Source organism: Oncorhynchus nerka, linkage group LG24 (genome assembly GCF_034236695.1).
Source record: "Oncorhynchus nerka isolate Pitt River linkage group LG24, Oner_Uvic_2.0, whole genome shotgun sequence".
Taxonomy (NCBI): domain Eukaryota; kingdom Metazoa; phylum Chordata; class Actinopteri; order Salmoniformes; family Salmonidae; genus Oncorhynchus; species Oncorhynchus nerka.
The window spans coordinates 45,021,707-45,035,644 of NC_088419.1; the positions used below are offsets into that span (position 1 = coordinate 45,021,707).

General features: G+C 40.8%; 1 protein-coding gene across 1 annotated transcript in view; it reads left to right on the plus strand.

Annotated features, from left to right (window-relative positions):
- Positions 1–9,282: 9,282 nt before the first annotated feature.
- The window catches only part of LOC115108040 (actin-binding protein WASF1), a 149,585-nt gene continuing 144,929 nt past the window's right edge, over positions 9,283–13,938 (plus strand). Inside the window, 1 exon segment of the mRNA XM_029631928.2 lies at positions 9,283–9,395. The gene's annotated coding sequence lies outside the window, so the exon portion shown is untranslated.

Sequence of the window (13,938 nt, forward strand, 5' to 3'; positions counted from 1 at the left end):
ATATAATAATTTAAAGAAAAATATATTTGCACAGTACAGTAGGGCAATCAGAACTAATCACATTTTTATCCACCTCCTTGCTATGGATTGGACATACGAGAAGACCGGGAGTGGTTTGAAGAAAATGGGCCAATCAGGTGTGCATTTTCTGAAGGTCAGTTTTGTGGCTCCTCGCTCTGATGCGTGAGGTGGCTCTCAAACAATAGAAAGTGGTACGTACCATCACAGTCTTTGCGATAGGTACATTTCCCCACGAAGTCAAGATTATATTTTCTACTTTGCATTGATAAAATAGTTTCCTCGCCAGTGAATTAATCTTAAAATCGATTGTTGTAGTATCTGTTGCATTAGATTGTGCCCCCTGGAGCCCTTCTGGGAGGAAATAGTGCCTTGTTCCTTCGCTGCTGAACGTGATTAATTTCTCCCCGGCTATGATAACCAAAGCATGGAAGTGGGTTGGATTGGATCTGTCAACTGATAGAAACAGCGGCTTGTACTGTACTGTAGTAGGGATGGCAAGAATATAGGAGGAATTGAACAGACATTTAAGGTATGATAACATTTGATCATGACTGGATTTTTGCACGCATTAGAAACTGCAACCATTAATAATGTTTGAGAATTGGGAAACGTAGTAAAATCGCGACCATTTACTTACACAATTAAAAAACTGTTAAAATGTTTAGCCATCACTGTCTGCTAACATTTGTAGCGATCAACTGAGCTAGCCACTCAGGTGACAGGTGTGAGGAAAATATTTAACTTGTCCGTTTGTTGCACGTCTGGTTTTATTCGTTGCATTATGTATACGGCAATTAACCGGGATGCACAAAAAGAGAGAGAGAGAACATCTAACTACTTGACCAGTGGTCATGTTTTGAAATTAGAACTCACGCTAACGTAATTGGTTCAATTGATGGTGGTTGTAAATTAGGAGAGCTTGTTAGCAAGCAGCATGCTAACTATCACACCACATTGTCATTCTGAAGGGTTGGTGTGAATGAAAATATACATCAGACATCTTCTCAATTCATTATCACGAACTTTTTTTTTTTGTAAACTGGGTAATTATTTATTCGTTATTTGATTAGCTGACGATTTTTTTGTTGTTGCATTTTTGCAACATAACGGTGCATCAAACCCTTTATGGAAGGCAAGCAACTCATGGACGTGATTTCATTTCTGCACGAAGAACGCATTGATTTCCGGTGCAGAGGGTTGCGGTCCTCTTCGATCGACCTTCAGTTCGTTTCCATTGAAGTTGTCTATTGGGGATGCCACAGCCATGGACAACATTTTTAGGGAAGTCCCTTTGAAACCCTTTTCTGACTTTGAGTTTTTGTGGCAAAAACACAAGGCGTGTTCGTAAATTAAATCTGGAGTGCCAGAGGGCGTTAGTAAATCAGAGTTGTCAGATTGTCCGTTCGTAAATTCAGAGCGTTTCGCTCTCGGAGCGTTCAGAGCTGGAGTAGGGTAGATTCGAGCGTTCTGACATCACAACGGCAGTCAAGCAACCAAGCTAACGTTGGCTAGCTTGCAAGCTCCTTCCAGACATAAATGAGAGAACACCTCACTCTGACCATTTTACTCGCTCTAGCAGAGCTGGTTAGATTGTTTTCATGTAATCTAGGGCGTTGGTAACTGCTGCTGGCAACAATTTAATTACTTATTTTTGCGATGTTTACTGACACCGGCTATATTCAATTTGCTGTTGAGCTTTCGTAAATGAATCAATTATTCTGCACTCTGGCACACTGAGTGCTCTGAAATCGGAGTAGATAGCCTGAGTGAATTAACGAACGCACCCATAATGTGACTGCTACACGCTATCCGGAAGCACAACTAGTTTGAGATGGCTATATAGTTTGGGTGTATTTTTTTCTCCTACATTTTTTGTTATTATGCAAATGTTTCTCTAACGCCTTTTCGGGTAGTTTCAAAGTAGCAGTTTAGGGCTATAGCCCCGGCAGCAGGGCATCCCTACTGGTTACATATAGATATTGACAGGATTTCATTTCAGGATGTACTTATACTGAACAAAAGTATAAACGCAACATGTAAAATGTTGGTCCCATGTTTCATGGGCTGAAATAAACGACCCTAGGAACATTCCACACCAAAATATTATTTCTCTTACATTTCGTTCACAAATTTGTTTCCATCCTTATTATTGAGCATTTCTCCTTTGCCAAGACAATCCATCCACCTGACAGGTGTGGCATATCAAGAAACTGATTAAACACAATGATCATTACACAGGTGCACCTTGTGCTGGGGACAATTCTAAAAGATCTAAAATATGCAGTTTTGTCACACAACACATTGCCACAGATGTCTTAAGTTTTGAGGGAGTGTGCAATTGGCATGCTGACTGCACGACCATCCACCAGAGCTGTTGCCATAAGCCACCCCCAAAATTGTTTTAAAGAATTCGGCAGTACGTCCAACCGGCCTCACAACCGCAGACCATGTGTAACCATGCTAGCCCAGGACCCCCACATCTGGCTTCTTCACCTGCAGGATCGTCTGAGACCAGCCACCCAGACAGCTGATGAACCTGAGGAGTAGTTCTTTCTGTAATAAAGCCCTTTTGTGAGGAAAAACTAATTCTGATTGGTTGGGCTTGGCTCCCCAGTGGGTGGGCCTATGCCCTTCGAGGCCCACCCACGGCTGCTCCCCTGCCATGTGAAATCTATAAATTAGGGCCTAATGAATTTATTTCAATTGACTGATTTTCTTATATGAACTGTAACTCAGTAAAATTGTAGTAATTGTTGCGTTTTATATTTTTGTTCAGTATATTATGATCGATTGTCAGTTCATTTGGTTGTGATAAGATTGCATTATTTAAAATGTCTCTCGCACCATGATATCAGCCAACATAATATAAGGCTAACTGACAACTGTCCTATTTGATGCCTATAGTTCAACATCTGTGTGTATACCAAGGTGGCAAGGAGCGCAACAGGTCCTGCATTTGCCAGCAAGAAGCACCTGTCATTCAAATATTGAACGGTAGGTTAGCTCAACCCTCTATTTTTATGATATGCCATATTGCATACATTTCCACTGAAATTTGAAAGGAATCCCCTGAAATTAATAGGTTTCTTTGCTTAGGCTAATATCTCTGGTCCCGAATCTAATAACAGATCAGGATAGCAATGATAATCTGATCCAGAATAATTTTTGTTGAAGAAGAGAAGAAGACAATATCCCTGAATCACTGCATGGATATTTTTTTTTTTTTTTTTTTTCTATATCAGCAGTCTTGGTCAGGTAGGTGTACCTGATATTCTATCAAATTTAGTGCTGACTGTCTACTATCTATGCTGACTGTTTTTACTAAATGTTGCATTGTTTCTGTACTGCTGTGTTGTGATTTCTGTTCTCCTTGTGCTATAACTGTTCGGTATTGACTTTTGTGTTTGTCATTATGTCTCTTTCCTTCTGTGTTCCTGTCTTGTCCTGTGATTTCAATGTTTTTATTTTATTGCAACACCCTTCCCAGTCGTCACTGGCCAGGCCATCATTGTAAAAAAAATCTTAATTGATTCGCCTGGATAAATAAAGAAGAACATGAGAAAACAAGTAAGCATACTTAACTCAGCAAAACAAGAAATGTCCGCTCACTGTTAACTGCGTTTATTTTCAGTAAACAATAACATGTCATGTTAATACAAATATTTACACAAGATTCAAATATTGAGACATAACTGAACAAGTTCCACAGACATGTGGCGAACAGAAACAGAATGTTACCCCACTCTTCCACCAAGGCACATGCAAGTTTCTGGACATTTCTGGGGGCGAAGGCCCTTGCCCTCACTCTCCGATCCAACAGCTCCCAGACGTGCTCAATGGGATTGAGATCCAGGCTCTTCGCTGGCCATGGCAGAACACTGACATTCCTGTCTTGCAGAAAAGCACGCACAGAACAAGCAGTATGGCTGGTGGCATTGTCATGCTGGAGGGTCATGTCAGGATGAGCCTGCAGGAAGGGTGTACCACATGAGGGAGGAGGATGTCTTCCCTGTAATACACAGCGTTTAGATTGTCATTGCAGGCAATCTCAGTCCAATGATGCTGTGACACACCGCCCCAGACCATGACGGACTCTCCACCTCCAAATAGATCCCGCTCCAGAGTACAGGCCTCGGTGTAACACTCATTCCTTTGACGATAAACGTGAATCCGACCATCACCCCTGGTGAGACAAAACCGCGACTCGTCAGTGAAGAGCACTTTTTTCCAGTCCTGTCTGGTCCAGCGACGGTGGGTTTGTGCCCATAGGCAACGTTGTTGCCGGTGATTTCTGGTGAGGACCTGCCTTACAACAGGCTTACAAGCCCTCAGTCCAGCCTCTTTTAGCCTATTGCGGACAGACTGAGCACTGATGGAGGGATTGTGTGTTCCTGGTGTAACTCGGGCAGTTGTTGTTGCCATCCTGTACCTGTCCTGCCTCCTTGCAGCATGCCTAAGGCACATTCACGCAGATGAGAAGGGACCCAGGGCATCTTTCTTTTTGTGTTTTTTAGAGTCAGTGGAAAGGCTTCTTTAGTGTCCTTAGTTTTGATAACTGTGACCTTAATTGCCTACCTTCTGTAAGCTGTTAGTGTCTTAACGACTGTCCCACAGGTGCATGTTCATTAAGTGTTTATGGTTCATTGAACAAGCATGGGAAACAGTGTTTAAACCCTTTTACAATGAAGATCTGTGAAGTTAATTCATAAAAATCCAAATATCTTTGAAAGACAGCGTCCTGAAAAAGGGCTTTTTCTTTTTTATATACTGGGTCAGTCAGTTCCAGTACCATATTCACCATGTGCATGGCTGGAGGGAGAAGCTATAGGAGGACGGGCTCATTGTAATGGCTCGAATGGAACAAATGGAACAGTATCGAACATATGGAAACAACATTTGACTCTGTTCCATTGATTCCATTCCAGCCATTACAATGAGTCCATCCTCCTTATAGCTCCTTCCACCAGCCTCCACTGGTGTAGGGATACAAGACTGATAGAGGTAGATATGTAATGGGGTAAGGTGACTGGGCATCAGGATATTTGATAAACGGAGCAGCAGCTGCGTAAATGATTGTATGCGGTGGTGATTTTTGCATGTAAATCTTGGGGCAAAATTAAAAAAAAAAAAAATACATATATATATATATATATGTGTGTGTGTGTGGGTTGCATTCCAGCAATGCCACAACACAAAACAATACATTAATTGCAGTATAACAGTGACAAACTCAAAAACTTTTAGGACCTGCATAAAGCTGTCCCAACAAGCAGAGTCTCAACACCTTACCACTGCTACACCTGGCTATCAGCGGAGCCTAGTCTGGCAGTGAAACAGTTCATTCAGCCTCATTTACTACCTTTTTAACATGGCTGACTTGCTTAAAAAATGTGGTTTCTACTGACAATTGAGATGTACAAACTGGCATAAGGGGACGACAAGCGGATGAGAGGCAATCTTTAATTTCGACTAAGACATTAATGAGCGAGCTAGGACAGACGTCGTCAATATAACTATTTGTTCAGCACTTTTGAAATGTACATCAACAGAATTCAGAACATGGGCCATTCTTAGTGTTCTCCCTCTACACAAAGTCAGAACTGTAGGATAAATAAAGGGGGCATATAAGCAGATAATGAAAGCTCTTACAATTTTTGATTACATTTCTCAAAAATAGTTTGTAGGCTACATGTGCACCACCAAGTCAGCACAGTAGCTGAAATTAAGAGGTGAAAATATACCAAATTATTAGGGTGAGGCACATGGGCTACTAACAGCTTACTGCACAACATACACATAGTAATATTTTCTTAGCTACAGTATACATATCTCCCTGGCATATTACATTTATGCAGTAGCATAAAATACATTTTTGGACTCACCTTGTTGCGCTGTGCTCACTTAAACTTGGTCATCGAAGTCTGGCATTCTCTGGATTTATGGTTCTTTCAAGACAACTGGGAACTCAGAGGGGGGAAAAAGGTTGAATCATGATGTCATCAGTGATCTTCAGGTTGTATCTTGAAAAAGAGGCGTAATAATGAGCAGCCTGATGACCTCGAGTGCTGGAGAGGGAGTATACGTAACACACTTATCAAAAGAACATCCCTGGTTATCCCACTGCCTCTGATCAGGCAGGCTCACTAAACACACATGCTTAGTTTGTATATTGAGTGTTGGATTGTGGCACTGGCTATCCGTACATTAAAATAACATGAAAATAGTGCCATCTGATTTGCTTAATATAAGTAATTTTTAATTATTTATACTTTTACTTATATTTTAGCAATTACATTTCCTTTTGATACTTAAGTATATTTAAAACCAAATATTTGTTGACTTTTACGCAAGTAGTATTTTACTGGATGACTTTCACTTTTACTTGAGTCATTTTCTATTAAAGTATGAAAATTTGGTACTTTTCCCACCACTGCTGAATAGCAGGCTAATGATTGCTTTACAATGCTTGCCGTTAGCCACTGATTCCTTACAAACCACTCACTGTTGAATCTGCGATTTCCAACTTTATGGCCGATTTAACGTTTTATCGATAATTTCTCTTCATTATTTCTCTTCATATAACACGGATTAAAAAGTATTTGCCAGTAGATTGTCGACTTGATTCATGATGATTACTCTTAGCTAAGATTTTGAAAGTGTGATGTTGACATAATCAGTCCAATCAAAACTACCGTAGATATATTGTGATTTGATGTCATTTTATCTGTGGCCAGTGTCCTTGAGCCTTGGACTTCTAATGTAACTCTACATGGTAAATTATGCCTTGAATTCTAAATAAATCACTGACAGTGTCACCAACAAAGCACTCCCACACCATAACACCTCCTTTTTCATGCTTTACGGTGGGAAATACACATGCGGAGATCATCCGTTCACCCACACCGCGTCTCACAAAGACACAGCGGTTGGAACCAAAAATCTCCAATTTGGTCTCCCACACCAAAATACAAATGCTTGTGTTTCTTGGCCCAAGCAAGTCTCTTCTTATTATTGGTGTCCTTTATTAGTGATGTCTTTGCAGCAATTCGACCATGAAGGCCTGATTCATGCAGTCTCCTCTGAACAGTTGATGTTGAGATGTGTCTGTTACTTGAACTCTGTGAAGCATTTATGTGGGCTACAATTTCTGAGGCTAGTAACTCTAATGAACTTATCTTCTGCAGCAGAGGTAACTCTAGGTCTTCCATTCCTGTGGTGGTCCTCATGAAGGCCAGTTTCATCATAGCGTTTGATGCTTTTTGCGACTGCACTTGAAGAAACGTTCAAAGTTCTTGAAATGTTCCGGATTGACTGACCTTCATGTCTTAAAGTAATGGACTGTCGTTTCTCTTTGCTTATTTGAGCTGTTCTTGCCATCATTTGGACTCGGTCTTTTACCAAATAGGGCTATCTTCTGTATACTCCCCTTCCTTGTCACAGCACAACTGATTGGCTCAAACATGTTAAGATGTAAATAGATTCCACAAATTAACTTTTTAAGAAGGTTAACACCTGTTAATTGAAATGCATTCCAGGTGAAGCTGGTTGAGAGATTGCCAAAGCTGTCAGCCACCCTTTTGTTTTGATATTTAAAGATTCTCAAATATAAAATATATTTTGATTTGTTTAACACTTTTTTTGGTTACTACCTGATTCCATATGTGTTTTTTCATAGTTTTGATGTCTTCACTATTATTCTACAATGTAGAAAATAGTAAAAATACAAACCCTTGAATGAGTAGGTGTTCTAAATCTTTTGACCGCTAGTGTATGTCATGGTGAATGTATATATTTATTTTATCAAATTGCAAAAAATGTACACAATGAAATACATGTGCAAGAATCACCAATCCTTGCAACATACCCCTCCCATTCTTCTTTTCTCAGCTTAAATTGTTTTACTCAAGACACATTATCTTCATCCATATTTTAGATGCTTTTCACTGACAGCAGCAAGTCAATAATCAGCTAGGCCGATTGCCACGCCGGCTGCCCAATTTGGCATAGGCCTACAAGCTTGTGATTTTGAAATAATCCACATCTAATTTTTAAAAGAAGCTAATGATTCTCAATTCCTCTGAGGCTAAGTCATGCTTTCTTTTGAAGGATTTTGAATGGTGATTTTTTTTCCCCTTTATTGACAGGAGTGATTTGCCTATATCATTTTGGCAAATGTATTTCCATTTACTTCTCTATTGGACCCATCACTAGCCATTTATCTCCTGTTCTATTGGTTTTCATATCAACTTTCTTGTCCAGAAGGCAAAAGCACAATCCTAGTTTTCATATTAGCAACCCATCCTAGTTGTTGCATCTTTAGATTCCCCCTCTTTCTAAGTTTCTAACAGCGATTTTTTTTCTCTGTCTTATATGGTAGCGCTATCAGGTGTGCTGTTTATAATTGTGTTTTCCCCGGTGTTCTGTTTAGAATGGTGTTTGACCAATGTTTGAAAATGTTTTTTTATCGGCCACTTAATTACATGAGTTTCATGTTCTGTTAAGATGCATTGCCATAATCTACATGTGATTTCTGTCATTCTGAGCACCGTGGGTGGACGCCCTAATGGGTTATGCACCCAATGCATATGGGTCTGGTAAATTTCTCAAATGGCCGGTAAATTAAAATCTTCCTGGTCATGTTGTCTGGTGCCACATTTTCCTAACGGAAATCCTGACTGGAGACATGAACTTGAAATCACCCCATTTAAATGTTCTGTCTCTCGCTCTCTACACTATAATTCACCCTTGCACAACTAGTTTGAGGAGATGTACCTAAACCATGGACCTTTGCCAACAGACCCTCTGGGTGCTCGAGTCCACCCATGGCCCTGTCCCAAGCCACTTTAAAAGTGTGTCCTTGTTATCTTTGAAGTGTGTACTTATCGTCCAGGTGGGATTTCCTTATCTCCTGGGGTTGTGTTATCAACCCTTGACACACTTGCTACGAACTGGAACAGGCCCAGTGGAGAGAATCACAGAACCAAAGTAGAGGAGGGGGAAGATTTACATATATGGCCTATTGCCCAATCTCCCATGCCTTTGTTCCCAGTACTTGTATTTGTAGTTGTACATTAACCTGTGTAACTGTTACATTGGAGGAAATAATGTTACATATGGTTGTCAGTAAAATTGTCATGTCTGCAGTTTTGCCCAGTTAGTGATTTAAAGTAATAGCTGCAGAAATATCCTCACCAATGTGTATTTCTTATTTCTCTGTTGTGAGATGTCCACTTGCTTTGGCATCAGTCTCTAAGGTGAGACTTTCTTCTCACTTCTGTTTGTGTTGGTTGCTTTGATCCAGGACCGGTCCTTGCCATTCTGCCGCCCAAGGTGAGACCAAAAGATGCCGCCCCCGCAAAACTAGAATAGTCACAGTAAGTAAAATTTATGTTGAAAAGACATGTATAATACATATTTTCCAGACGGTGAAATTAGGTTCAATTTAGGTTCTGACTTAAAGGTTAAAAGACGTATTTTCCGTACATTTAAATATTTTCTACTAAGTTGAAAAGGCATCTTTTCCGGGTGTTGAAAAATCCATATTTTTCCGGATGTTGAAATCAGGTTCATTTTTAGTTATGAATGAAAGTTGAAAGACCTCATTTATAGACGTCTATTTTTGGGCCAAATGAAGGCTGGTCCAAACCGGACAATATCTGAACCAAACTTAGACGTCTATGATTGGTTTAGATTTGGTCCAGACAAAAAAATGAATGTCCGTGGACTATGAAATCAAGGGCGGTCTGGACCGCACCAAAAAAAGACGTCCAAAAGGCATCGACGTTGGTCCGTGCTTACTGAGGTGTAGCCTACATTGTTGCCTGAAATAAATGTGGTAAGTCTACCGTTTGTAAAACACAAAAAAAATACGTCCGGAAAGGACCAAATAAAGACGTCCAAAAGATGTCGACTCGTGCATACTGGGGTGTAGCCAACTATGTCGCCACAATGGAAATTTAGGATTACCCACCATTTGTAAAACAGGCCATTTGCATTAATAGTCATGGCTTTATTAGTCCTGATTCCTGTGACTAATTAGTTTGGCTATTTAAGCACTGAATATCAGCTACACAACTTTATCAGGAGTTATCGTGATCCTATTTGCAATGTGTTTACACTGCTTATCAAAAATGTACAGATACAAATTTGAAACCACTGATAATGTATGGCAATGGGGTGAAACTCCTGGACAACATTTGTGATTGTCTATTCTATATTGTCCATTTTACTTTGACCTGTCCTGTTTTTAGGATATGTTGTTTGTTAACATGCCAGCACATTTTTTTATTTGAGTGCCATTTATGTTAGGCTATTTGATCGGAGAAGCCTGCATGATTTTAAGTGGCCATCTCATTACATTGTCATACAGTTTTATCTCCAGCCTGTAGGTTAAAGAAAAGACCACATACTCTTTCTACCATATTCTTTGTCTGCTACGCAATTTTTTTTTTTTTTTTGACGGAATGTTGGTGGAGAGCCGCAGCAATGTCTCTCCAATCAGCAACATGAAGAGGCAACATTCTTTTTTAATCTCCCCTGCTTTTTACAAAGTGGCCACTGTTTATCAGAGGGCAGCACCAGCGCTCACCTAAAAAGCCCATATGCCACTGGTTGAGAGAAATTGTAATTGTTTTTTAACAGAATTATGTCAGGTTTTATGTGTTGGAGGTGCGTCTTGTTCAGTTTAGCTCAGGAAATGCTGCCCTCGTCAATCTGCCGCCAGAAGCGGCTGCCTAATCCTGCCTAATGAGCAGGACGGCCATGGTTTGATCTGTTGCCAGCCTGTAGCTTTCTTTTCTCACACTGCCTGTGAGAGAGAAAGGAGAGGGCGGAAATAGAAGAGAGCAAAATGAGGCCAGTGGTTGTATGTGTGTGAATCACCTTGGCGTACCTTACCTGCTAGGAGGCCTGTCTGTATGGCTCCTGTATCTCCCAGCTGTTGGGATGCAGCGGAGGGCAGAGGCAGCACACACACTGGGGCCATTGTTCCTCCTCTCAAACCAATCAAATGTTATGTCACATGCGCCAAATACAACTGCTATAAAATTTACCGTGAAATGCTTGTTTATGAGCCCTTCCCAACGATGCAAGGTAAAAAAAATAATAATGAAAGAAAAAAAAATACACAAGAACGGCACTAGAAATACGCAGTATTTGAGGTAGATATGTACACGAAGGCAGGGTAAAGTGACTAGTAAAATAATGTTTGTTTGGAAATGTCTGTGAGTGTACAAAACATTAGGAACACCTTCCTAATATTGAGTTGCACCCTACTTTTGCCCTCAGAACTGCCTCAATTCGTCAGGGCATGGACTCTACAAGGTGTCGAAAGCGTTCCACGGGGATGCTGGCACATTTTTATTTGTATTTTACCTTTATTGAACTAGGCAAGTCAGTTAAGAACAAATTCTTATTTTCAATGACAGCCTAGAAACAGCGGGTTAACTGCCTTGTTCAGGGGCAGAATGACAGATTTTGACCTTCTCAGCTAGCTCGAGGATTCGATCTTGCACCCTTTCGGTTACTAGTCCAACGCTCTAACCACTAGGCTACCTGCCTCCCCGAGCTGACATGTTGACTACAGTTGTGTCAAGTTGGCTGGCTGTCTTTTGGCTGGTGGACCATTCCTGATACACACGGGAAACTGTTGAGCGTGAAAAATCCAGCAGCGTTGCAGTTCTTCACACACTAACCGGTCCGCCTGACACCTACTACCATACCACGTTTTAAAGGCGCTTAAATATTTTGTGTTGCCCATTCACCCCCTGAATGGCACATACTGTATACACAATCCATGTCTCAATTGTCTCCAGGCTTTAAAATCCTTCTTTAACTTGTCTCGTCCCCTTCATCTAGACCAGGCCTGGGCAAAGGCCGGCCCGGGGGCCGTATGCTACCCGCAACCTGTTTCAATACGGCCCACAAAATCATGCTCGGATCACAAAGAATTTGCGATAGTAACGTTTTGGAAAATGTATTTGTTATTCAAATGAAAAACCCAGTGAATACTCGCCTTTATGTAATGATTTAACTCCCACCGCATGTGGACATTTTTATTTTGAATGCCCATATTAATAACAGCATGAGGGCAGACAGTGACTGACATGTTGACATACACGTCACAGTTACAAATAGTAGCAAGGTAGAAATTGCGCAAACATTTGTTTTTCAAAGAAAAGGAAAGTAGGGTGTTCCAGCAAGAGTAGACATTGAAATATTTATTTGCGGTATCAAGGAAAGCTGTGTGCTTAGTGTGCAAAGAGAGCATCGCTGTCTTGAAAGACTACAACTTGTCCCGACACTTCCAGACGAAGCATGCAGAGAAATATAGGAATGGGTCTTCTGAGCAGAGGACAAGTGCATCGGAAGAGTTGATTTCTCAGTTGCAAAAGCAGCAAGGACTTTTCACAAAACTGCATTCAACAAACGACAGAATTGCGAGAGCTAGCTATGTACTGTCCCACAAAATTTCTAAACATAGCAAGCCATTCGCTGAGGGCGAATTCATGAAATAATGTTTGACTCTGCAGCAATACTTTGCCCTAACAAGAAAGAGCTGTTTGAAAATGTTTCCCTGTCAAGGCGAACAGTGACACAACGTGTTGAGGACATCGCAGAGAATATGGAACAACAGTTTAAAGACAAGGGATTTCACCTATTTCTCCTTGGCCCTGGATGAGAGCAGTGATGCACATGACACGGCGCAGTTGTTGATATTCTTACGAGGTATAACCCCAGACTTTGAAATTAGAGAAGCTTGCTTCAGGGCAGTCAATGAACAGCACAACCACAGGGAAATATTTATTGGAGGAGGTTAATAAGTGTTTGGCAAAGCTGGGACTGAGTTTTGAAAAGTTATTCAGTGTGACCACTGATGGGTGCCCAAACTTAACAGGAAAAAACATTGGCCTTTTGAAAAGGATACAAGATCAAGTAGCTGAGCTGAACCAAGATCAGAAAATGATTTTCCGGCATTGCATTATTCTTCAGGAGGTGCTCTGTAAATGTGTTCTGAAAATGAGCCATGTTGTGGATACAGTCACTAAAGTGGTAAACTTCATAAGAGCAAAATCTTTACACCGCAGGCAGTTTGTCTCCCTGTTGGAAGAGTTGGGTCATGCAGATCTCCCCTACCACACACATGTGAGATGGATAAGTCTGGGGAAGGTGCTTTAAAGGGTGTGGGACCTGAAGTCAGAGATTGCTGAGTTTTTATAAATGAAAGGAAAATATGTGGATTTTTCTCAACTGCAAGATAAAGAATGGTTGGCTGATTTTTGCCTTCACTGTGGACATCATGGCCCTCATGAATGAACTGAATTCCAAACTACAAGGGCCTTTTTGCATATCAGATGTACAGCCTTGTCAAAGCCTTCAAGGGAAAATTACTCCTCCTGCCCCACCAAGTAGAAGCCAACAATCTCACCCACCTTCCGACACTACTAGGCTGTTCCCTATCAGATGACCAGCGGGAGAAGTATACATCGCTGCTTTGAACGGTGAGTTTTCTCTTCGTTTTGAGGATTTCAACGTGTTGGAAAATGACATGCTGTTTTTGTTTTCCTCTCCTTTCACCTTCAATGGGGATAACACTCCCTCTGACCTACAACTTGAGCTTATCGATCTTCAGTCTGATGCAGTGATTGTTTTGAATAGTTCTCTAATGTCACTGACTAGGTTCTATGCATCTCTTGTAGAGGTCGACTGATTAATCGGAGTGGCTGATTTAATTAGGGCTGATTTCATGTTTTCATAACAATCGGAAATCTGTATATATTTCTTTTTTTACACCTTTATTTAATCTTTATTTAACTAGGCAAGTCATTTAAGAACACGTTTTTATTTTCAATGACGGCCTAGTTAACTGCCTTGTTCAGGGGCAGAACGCCAGATTTTTACCTTGTCAGCTCGGGGATT